The sequence below is a fragment of the Priapulus caudatus genome, unplaced genomic scaffold (assembly GCF_000485595.1).
Source record: "Priapulus caudatus unplaced genomic scaffold, Priapulus_caudatus-5.0.1 Scaffold69, whole genome shotgun sequence".
In the NCBI taxonomy this organism is placed as follows: domain Eukaryota; kingdom Metazoa; phylum Priapulida; class Priapulimorpha; order Priapulimorphida; family Priapulidae; genus Priapulus; species Priapulus caudatus.
In genome coordinates, this window is record NW_014577130.1 from 191836 (window position 1) to 202554 (window position 10719).

Genomic DNA, 10719 nt, shown 5'->3' on the forward strand with positions numbered 1-10719 from the left:
GAGGAGCAGCAGTAGGAGCAGCAGCGCAGCATGAGCAGCAGCAGCTAAGCAGCATGAGCATCAGCAGCAGCAGCAGCCAGCAATAGCAGCAGCAATAGCAGCACAGCAGCAGCAGCAGCAGCAGCCAGCAGCATGAGCACAGCCCAGCAGTGAGGAGCAGCCAGCAGCCAGCATGAGCAGCAGCAGCAGCAGCAGCGACAGCTAGCATCAGCAGCAGTCGGGGCGGGCAGCCAGCAGCAGCAGCAGCAGCAGCCCAGCATCAGGCAGCAGCAGCAGCAGCAATAGCGAGCAGCAGCAGCCAGCCAGCAGCAGCATCAGCAGCATGAGCCAGCAGCAGCAGTAGGAGCAGCAAGCCAGCCAGCATGAGGCAGCCAGCAGCAGCAGCAGCAGCACAGCATGGAGCAGCCCAGCAGCAGCAGCAGCAGCAGCACGCAGCCAGCAGCAGCAGCTCGAGCCCAGCAGAGCCAGCCAGCCATGCAGCCAGCAGCGAGCACGCACCAGCTAATGAGCCAGCAGCAGGCAGCAGCAGGTAGAGCAGAGCAGCAGCATTGAGCGAGCAGCAGCAGCAGCTAGGCAGCAGCAGCGAGCAGCGAGAGCAAGCAGCAGAGCCAGCATGAGCAGCAGCAGCGAGCAGGCGAGCAGCAGAGAGCAGCAGCTAGCGAGCGGATGCAGCAGCAGCGAGAGAGCACGAAACATAGCAGCAGCGAGGCAGCAGCAGCGAGCAGCGGCCAGCCAGCAGCAGCAGAGAAGCAGCAGCCAGGAACAGTAGCAGAGCAGCAAGAGCAGCAGGAGCAGTAAGCAAGCATGAGCGCAGCAGCAGCAGCAGGAGCAGAACAGCTAGCAGCAGAGCAGCAGCAGCAGCAGCAGCAGCGAGCAGCAGCAGACAGCCAGAGCAGCAGCCGCAAGCAGCAGCAGCAGACAGCGAGGCAGCAGAGAGCAGCAGCAGCAGGCATGCCAGCAGCAGCATGCAGCAGCAGCAGCAGCCACAGCAGCAATAAGCAGCAGCAGCGCAGCAGCATGACAGCAGCAGCAGCAGCCAGCCAGCCAGTTAGGAGCAGCAGCAGCAAACAGTAGCCAGCAGGAGCGAGCCAGTAGAGCCAGCGAGCATGAGCAGCCAGCAGCAGCAGCAGTTACGTCGGAGCCGAGCAGCAGAAACAGTCAGCAGCAGGGAGCCAAGAGCAGCCAGCACAGCCAAGCAGGCAGCAGCATAGCAGTGCCAGCAGCAGCCAGGCAGAACAGTAGCAGAAACAGTAGCAGCAGGAGTCAAGAGCAGCAGCAGCAGGCAGCAGGAGCGCAGCAAGCAGCATGAGCCAGCATTGAGCAGCAGCAGCATGAGCAGCATGAGCAGCCAGCAGCGGAGCAGCAGCAGCAGCAGGAGCAGCATGCAGCCAGCAGCAGCGCAGGAGCAGCAGCAGTAGCAGCAGTAGCAGCAGCAGTGAGCAGCAGCAGCAGTGGAGCAGCAGCAGCATGAGCAGCATGAGCAGCAGCAGGAACAGTAGAGCGCAGCAGGCAGAAAACAGCAGCAGCAGCAGCAGCAGGAGGAGGAGGAGGGAGGAGCAGCAGCAGCAGCAGCAGCAGCATGAGCAGCAGCCAGCAGCAGCCGCCGCAGCAGCAGCAGGAGCAGCAGCAGTAGCAGCAGTAGCAGCAGCAGGAGCAGCAGCAGCATGAGCAGCATGAGCAGCGCAGCAGCATGAGCAGCATGAGCAGCAGCAGCAGCAGCAGCAGCAGGGAGCAGCCAGCAGCGAGCAGCCAGCAGCAGCAGGAGCGAGGCAGCCCAGTAGCAGCAGTAGCAGCAGCAGGAGCAGCAGCAGCATGAGCGCAGCAGCAGCATGAGCAGGCATGAGCAGCAGCAGAGAGCAAGCAGCACAGCAGGAGGCAGCAGCAGCAGCAGAGCAGCAGCAGCAGCGCAGCAGCAGCAGCAGGAGCAGCAGCAGCCATGAGGCAGCATGAGCAGCAGCAGCAGCAGCCAGCAGCAGCAGCAGCAGCAGCAGCAGCAGCAGCAGCAGGAGCAGCAGCAGCAGCCAGCAGCAGCAGCAGCAGCAGGAGCAGCCAGCAGGAGAACTAGATTCTTTTTAAGCGTATACTGCACTTTCCGTTACTGCAGATTATAAGTGCGGATCGGTGTGCGTTTTCAAGTGACTATACGTTGCTCTCGTGGATGGAGATTGATCACGCGTGTTATTGGCGCCCAACAGCAGTCACTACCGAATAATCGGTCTCCATATAGTACGATAAACAGCATAAAGCGATACCTGTACCTCATACTTGTTACCTCCATACCTGTACATCACACCTGTACGCTCATACCTGTACCTTATACTTGTATACCTCATACTTGTACCTCATACCGTACATCACACCTGTACCTCATACCTGTACCTCATACCTGTACCTCATACCTGTACCTCATACCTGTACCTCACACCTGTACCTCATACCTGTACCTCATACTTGTACCTCATACCTGTACCTCATACCTGTACCTTCTACTGTGTACCTCATACCTGTACCTCATACCTGAACCTTCAGACCTGTACCTCATACATGTTCCTCATACCTGTACCTCACACCTGTACCTCATACCTGTACCTCATACCTGTACCTCATACCTGTACCTCATACCTGTACCTCATACCACTGTACCTATACCTGTACCTCACACCTGTAACCTCACACCTGTACCTCATACATGTACCTCATACCTGTACCTCATACTTGTACGCTCATACCTGTACTAACCTGCTACCTGATACACCTGTCATACACCTGCATACCTGCTACCTCATACCTGTACCTCATACCTGTACCTCATACCTGTACCTTATACCTGTACCTCATACCTGTACACCTCATACCTGTACCTCAACTACCTGCTACCTCCATACCTGTACCTCATACCGTGCCTCATACCTCACACCTGCTACCTCATTACCTGTGCGCGCAATGATTACGCGAGAGCAGACGAACCTATTGACGCGTTTGTGTATCTACTCACGCGGCAAATTAATGCGTTGATTAGCCAACGCGTATACTCTCATTAGTCTCACGGGCGGTTCAGATATAGGAATGAATTATAGGCGTCAGCGTAAACCACGCGGTGCTTGCCACATGATGATACCACAACACCGTGATGGCAGCAACTAGTGGTTGTATGGGCGCTCGTGCGTGTGCGTGCGGCGGCACGCGTGCGTGTGGCGTGCGGTGTGGGTGTACGTTGTGTGTGTGTGCGTGTGTGTGTGTGTGCTGGTGTGTGTGTGTGTGTGTGTGTGTGCGTGTGTCTGGTGTGTGTGTGGTGTGGTGGCGTGCGTGCAGTACGTCGTGCGGGCGCGCGCGCGCGTATGTCTGCAGCAAGGTCGTGGCATATAACGTGATGTTATAGCGTATATACGTATAAACAAATAGCGCATATAGCGTAGCGTATATGCGTATAAACAAATAACGCATATAACGTAGCGTATATAGTAGCGTATAGTAGCGTATATAGAAGCGTATAGTAGCGTATATAGAAGCGTATAGTAGCGTATATAGAAGCGTATAGTAGCGTATATAGAAGCGTATAGTAGCGTACATAGTAGCGTATAGTAGCGTATATAGTAGCGTATAGTAGCGTATATAGAAGAGCATATAGCGTATGAACATAATAACGTATAAGCAACTGCTGCGCGTATATAAAGGCCGCCGCACACCAGCCGATTTTTACAATCGATGAAGCGATGAAGCGATGAAGCGATGAAGCGATGTAGGTGTGCGGCGCACACCCTACGATAATTTCTGCAAGGATGAATGTCATGTGACACGGGCACGTTCAGCTATTGGCTGTTCAATATTTATCGCACACGAGTTTCCTGAGGTCACGCGCACACCACAAAATCGCGTCCAAATAATCGGTTCAAAATCAAACATGTTTGATTTTGGAACGCATCACCCGATAACAATAAAATCGTCTACAAATGAACCGCACACCTACATCGTTTCATCGCTTCATCGCTTCATCGCTTCATGCGTTTGTAAAAATCGGCTGCTGGTGTGCGCGGCCTTAAGCAGTTATGACACGTTTTTATCTGTAATATCGCTAACGATATCTGAGCTCGTCACAGATTCGCAAGAAGTCGTAGTAATAATAAATTGCGTTCGTTGTTTTGTGTTTTGTTATATTGCCTTTAATTGAATTTATATTTCATTATGAATATTTTTGCGCGCATACACTCGTCACGCAACGTTAGATACACAGGTTCCGATCATAAACACCACCCGCATGTGTAATTACTTTTGCTGCAAACTAGCGAATTCTCAGCCCCCTCCCACCCCCTCTCCCTCTCTCTCTCTCTCTCTCTCTCTGTTTGTCTCTGTGGTCTCGCGTTTTCACTCTCGCATGCCCGCATGTACGGCACGCCGTGAACACGCATTTAACCAGCGCGCACCCACCGTCTATCTATGCTTCACATGTTGGGCGGTTAATCAGCATGCACGCACGCACGCACGCACGCACGCACGCACGCACGCACGCACGTGTGTTTGCACGCACGTCGACCTACCTACATACGTCTGCACAGCACGTTATGGAGCGCGCACGCCACGTAGTCCGCACGCATTCAGACACATACTTTGTACGACGGTCGACCTTCTACCTACGTACATATAGCTGACGCACTTATGGAGCGCGCACGCACGTAGTACGCACGCATTCAAACACATACATTTGTACGCACGATCGGACCTATCTACCTACGTACATATAGCTGCACGCCACGTTATGGAGCGCGCACGCACGTAGTCGCGCACGCATTCAAAACACCTACATTTGTACGCACGTCGACCTATCTACCTACGTACATATAGCTGCATGCACGTTATGGAGCACGCCACTCACGCACACGCACACACACACGCGCGCGCGTATGTATGTTTTGTACTACATGCACCTCACACTGCTTACGCAGGCTCCGCGTTGAAATTGGAACGGCTCAGCGACATTAGTCGTCTACATTGATCTAGATTAATGCTCATGTTCGATCGCACCAAACTTTATACCATTTCACAGTGAACGCTATCGACAATCCCACTGTATATTAAATTAGAACGCGATGTGCTAGTATTCGCTACACCGATGCCAACTGCACACTTCACTGCGGGCTCGTGTGCCGCCGAGCGTCCATATGGCACGCCCAAGCAGACGCAACCACACTAGCGGCAGCTCGCAAACACGATATGACGCGCGCGGATTGCGCTCGACGACGACGGCGACGACGATTGCTGTCATTTACAATTCGCATTCGATTCGTATTGTCGCTCGTAATGTCCGCTACATTACGTTGCTCGCAGAATCACTCGGCACATTGCTTTGTAATTGCGACGCGTCTATTGCGACAGCAGTCGCAACCGTGGCGGTCTGTGGCGGCGCGCGAAGCAGCAGAGAAGGTCGTAAGGGCGCGCCGACCGTTATATTGCTTCTGTGTCACTAAGCATGGCCTGCGCGACACGCGTCGTCGCAAGTAACGCGGAAGATAATGCCTAAGTCGCGTTGTATTATATTATCGGCTATCAGATTATTGTGGATTGTTTTCACGTAAATTTATAGATAAAATCAGTGCTCCCGCCAGAGGCACTGCATGTGTCGCCGCGTAAAAGCCTTCTTAATGCACACAAAGCACGCACGCATGCACGCACGCACGCATGCACGCCCACCACGCATGCACGCACGCACGCACGCACACACACACACGCACACGCAAACAAGCAGCGCACGCACGCACGCTTACACACGCACACACACACGCACACAAGCACGCACGCACGCAAGTACACACGCCACACACACACGCACGCACGCCACGCACGCACGCACGCACGCATGCACGTACGCACGCACGCACGCACGCACACATACGCACGCACACGCGCATACACGCAAGCGCACGCACACGCCCACACATACGCACGCACACACACGCGCGCCACCACACAGACCCGCACCCACGCATGCACGACGCATAAACACGCGCCACAAACAAACATGTATACATACAACGTGATAATTATTTTAAACGGTAGAAACAATAATTCAACAAGTATTGTTGCAATTGATGAATTATCTCTGGCTCTCTGAGACAGTTTGACCATGCAGTTGTGAGTCATCTTGCATTTTGACATCTTTGTCACTGCATAACAGATATAATGGCCTCTTTACTTCACAGTCGGAAGCAGAAGTTAGTGAAGACGATGAAGATATCATTATTTAAGAGAGGGACTTAGATTAGGTGGCTGGCGTCGCACTTATACGATTAATTAAAATTACGAAAGACAACGTCATGTCACTCATTACCGATGGCCGACGAAACTAAACGCTACTAAACGACAATTAGAAGTAATATGACTCTATCTAGCTATGACTTCTAAGTCAATTTATAAGGAGCGGTACGAGCAAGAACTCATGCATGGCTGTGCGTGGCGGCATACACACAATATGTACACGTGTGCGACCTACGTGCGTGCGTGCGCACGTGTCTGTATTCAGCTGGACATTATGAGATGTGTTGTTTCGTTTTCAACGCATTCTTGAATAAGCGCGTCTGATTGTAATACAAGATAGTTTCGGGATAGCAAACCTATAAATAAATGATCTTATATTTATCTATGAGCCTTGGTCCTCATTGCGTTAACTGCTGCGGCACAGACGTGGCCTCGGCTATAGACTCCATACGAATAGAAAGAAGACGAATCTTATCTACCTCTACACAGAATCTACCTCCGAATTACTACATGAATGTGCTATATTAGATGTATTTGTCGTTTGCGTGATGTGTCATACAAGTCACCATATAATAGTCAGGAATATTATGCTGCAGCCAGCGTTATCACTCAAGCGAGGTATTATCTCACATACCCTAAAGCTGGGGACGTTTTCAGCAACATCATGCTCTACGATAAATGAAAAGTTCTATTACGTATAACACATGAGAATAAAGGGAGCGAATAAGACCAATATTACGACGAACATGTTGCTGACAAACGCTCCCGCGTCTCTGCTCTCTAATGACGCGTGTCGAATCCTCAAAACAGTAGCGAGAAAAAGAGAGAGAAAGAAGGAGAGAGAAGGAGAAAGAGAGAGAGAGAGAGAGAGAAAGCGACAGAGAAAGTGATAGAGAGAAAGGGAGAGCGCGCGCACGAAAGAGAACGACAAGGTATAACAGTTGGAAGAATCCTACATAGGCAATACTTATTCTAGCAACTACATTTGACTATATAGACAATAAATTGCACTCACCCGTGTACCTGCTAAGGCTCCTCTTTGTCTGTCAGCTGCCGATTACGTATGCTTACCGGCGGATGCGCGGCCGGGCGTCTCTTCTCTGAGCGCAGTCTCTTGCGACGAAATGTCAAGTTTGAGAATCCCTGTACGGCAGCAGTGCGTCGCTGCGCCTGTGTCAGCTGCTATGCGCACTGGTGTCTGTCTTGGGTTCCGTGAGCGCGGTGTGCGACGTGCGCTGCTACGTCTCTTACGTTTCTATGGTGGCGGTCGCCTCTCCCCCTCTCTCTCTCTCTCTCTCTCTCTCGCTCTCCCTCGCGCTCTCTCGCTCTCTCTATTGCGGTGTTTATTGACGGACGCGCGGTGTCACGGTGGCAGTGCGGGCGCAGATTTCGTGAGATTGACTCGCCGCACGTGCCTCCCTACCGCTTACGTCGCCGGTCGCTGCGAAGCTCGTGACGTCACGCGCGCAAGTAGCCAGTGAGCAGTGACCGCGGCTTGTGGGGGCGCGTGCATCGCCGGCAAATGTCCGAGTGGGAGGTTCGATCTATGGATGCCTCTTTGCGGGCAGTTTGCGGGGGCAGTGAACGCGATAAGTCGGGGGAGTCTTTACGGAGATGTAGGTGTTGGCGGCTGCCAAATATAATGAATGATGCGAGTCGTGCGGGGTGATGCGTGGGTGGGCACTGGTGAATGGACCCTCCAACCCCCGGTACGCGTGATCACTTGTTTACTATATTGCACGTAAACATATGCCATACGCACGTAGGCACCTTTCGTGATCTAGAGATTACACGTAAGAACGTGGACTTTCCTGCATATGCAATATAATCAGAAGTAATTAATATAGGTTATTATACGATCCTGATATAATTTAATTGGTATTAATTCAGAATGAATATAATTAACCGCATAGAGTTTGTTACGTAAACGCGCCACGGTACGGCGCTTTGGTAATGTAGTGCTAATCACACGACGTACGTCATAGCGATGGAACACGCAAGCAATTACTTCCACTGGCCACGTTGCACATATAATGCATTCGCTTTGGTGTTGGTTGGGTCGCACAGTGTCTCCCGCGAGATTCTATCAAGCAAAACGTTTATTGCAGCGTAAAATCCATTACTGTAACTGCACAAACATTTATGACGAATTACTGAGCCGCATTTAGATGCACAGCGCGCGAATTATACATAGCGGGATTCTCACATCTACAATATTGGATGTTTTTCCTGGCAGTATTTTCTTATTACCACTAGGGTGTAAATGGTAATGTAACGAGCAATAACTTGCTTTTCTCAACGCACAGGCTTCGGATATTCTTGAAGTCACTGCACAGCCGCACGCACTCTCGTACTCCAGAGTAAGTGCGTTTAGGTATACGAATACTTAAACACACTTACTTAACAGCGCCGTACGCAAGCAAACATCCACACCCACGTGAATGGATCTATCAATGCAACGATCCTTTATAAAATTCGCCCATCCATCCATCCATCCATCCATCCATCCATCCATCCATCCATCCATCCACCCACCCACCCATCCATCCATCCATCCATCCATCCATCCATCCATCCATCCAACCATCCATTCAGGCGTTCAATCTCTTATACGTTATAAAAACAATTCCACGCTATATCAGTCATAGCCTTTTATCTTTCAATGCAAAATGACAATTTCATGAGCGAGTTGTTCCAAAGAATGGGTAGATGAGTGTGCTGTCAAAATTGAGTGGGTGTTAGGATTCTCGGAGTGCCCAATGACTCACATTCAGCAAGACTCCAGTAACACAAACACTGTTATACATTTTTCACAAGTTAACGCAATGCTATTTCCACGCCGAGACGTCGTTGACATTACTTTAAAGAGCAACGATCTCTCGCTCTCACATGTCATCAAGTTGAAGAGCAAAGAGTGCAATATCGAAGCCAACCGATTGCGTTTTGAGCCGGTTCACACGACAAAAAGCTATATAAATCACACTACCACATCACTGCTGCCACCGTTATTGAGCAATCTAGTGTCTAATGTTGAAGTCACAGGCGAAGCATTGGGTTCTGCTTAGATGAATTAGAATAACATTACACATGGTGCTATGCAGGGACGAGTTTGCCTTATAATTATAAGGCGCCAATTCTAGACGTCGCGTATATTATAATTATTTAATTTAGTAATGACGACGGAATTTTCTTTACCCATTGCGTGCTTCCCGCATGTGCATGTGTTTGTGTCTAACTGGAGAATTTCTTTCAATACAATGTTTATGATAAAACAAATAAAAGCGTTAGAAACTTTACAAAGAAGTTTTAAGTGGATATTAAGTATTATATATAGATAGTATCAGGAGTAAGATAATATAGGATCTTATATCTTCGATATTATCTTACTCCTGATAGTATCTATACGAAATAATGGCCTCGTTCTGGTATACTATACAATAATATTACCGCCATTATCGAGTTAAATTCAGTTAATTTTTTGATTAATCACATCAATCATCAATCGTCATTTCATCAACTGCGTTACTCACATCCATTCTCTTTCATATTTGTTATATTGTTAGAATCCTTACTGCAGGTTAAATCTAAAAACGTATTCAAATGCTCTAGAATTACAACAGTACCGGCCTCTCGCGTTTTATACTACAAGCTGTGCTGTGTGAGTTCTCTATATAGAAACGGGCTCGACCTCTCGTTGCGACTGCTTTGGGACTCTCCGCAGCTTATCTTTCGAAGCCAATTCTTCGGATAAACAAACTTTCCCGAGTTGATTAGTTTTGTCGTGCGTACTAGTGCCTAATTAGTCATCCACGCGCCGTCTGCTTGGACAAATATACGAGCTTATCCGTTGGCGAATATGATGAGGCTTCAGTAATCGCACATGCACGTAGTCCAGTACATGCATGGCGTTTCCTTCCTGCCACTGCCCCTCGAGTGGCATCTAACAAAGCACGAACATCATCACCTGATATATCCTGATGCACGCATTTGATATTGGCTTTTCGACGTAGCTGTAAAGATTGGCAGTAAATCTCAGGTACAGATACGAAATACGTACTGATACCGACTGCAATCACGTGATAAGACTCACGTGTAGGACTAAATTCGTATTTCTTATCATTCATGACAAAATCTCGTATTGAATAGTGACATAAAAATACAATTATCCTTTCTATTTTATCAGATGAATCTACTTAATTGGTAGCAGTAAATATTTAGAAGGCACACCAACTTGTTTATGTATAGAACAAAGTACCCCTCGTACAATCGGGATGTTTATAGAAATACATACATACATACATACATACATACATACATACATACATACATACATACATACATACATACATACATACATACATACATACATACATACATACATACATACATACATACATACATACATACATACATACATACATACATACATACATACATACATACATACATACATACATACATACATACATA

General features: G+C 49.2%; 1 protein-coding gene across 1 annotated transcript in view; it reads right to left on the reverse strand.

Moving 5' to 3' along the window:
- LOC106821338 (ion transport peptide-like) overlaps positions 1-7608 on the reverse strand; it is a 42651-nt gene extending 35043 nt beyond the window's left edge. Inside the window, exon 1 of the mRNA XM_014826095.1 lies at positions 7265-7608. The gene's annotated coding sequence lies outside the window, so the exon portion shown is untranslated. The remainder of the gene's footprint in view (positions 1-7264) is intronic.
- Between the last annotated feature and the right edge of the window lie 3111 nt (positions 7609-10719).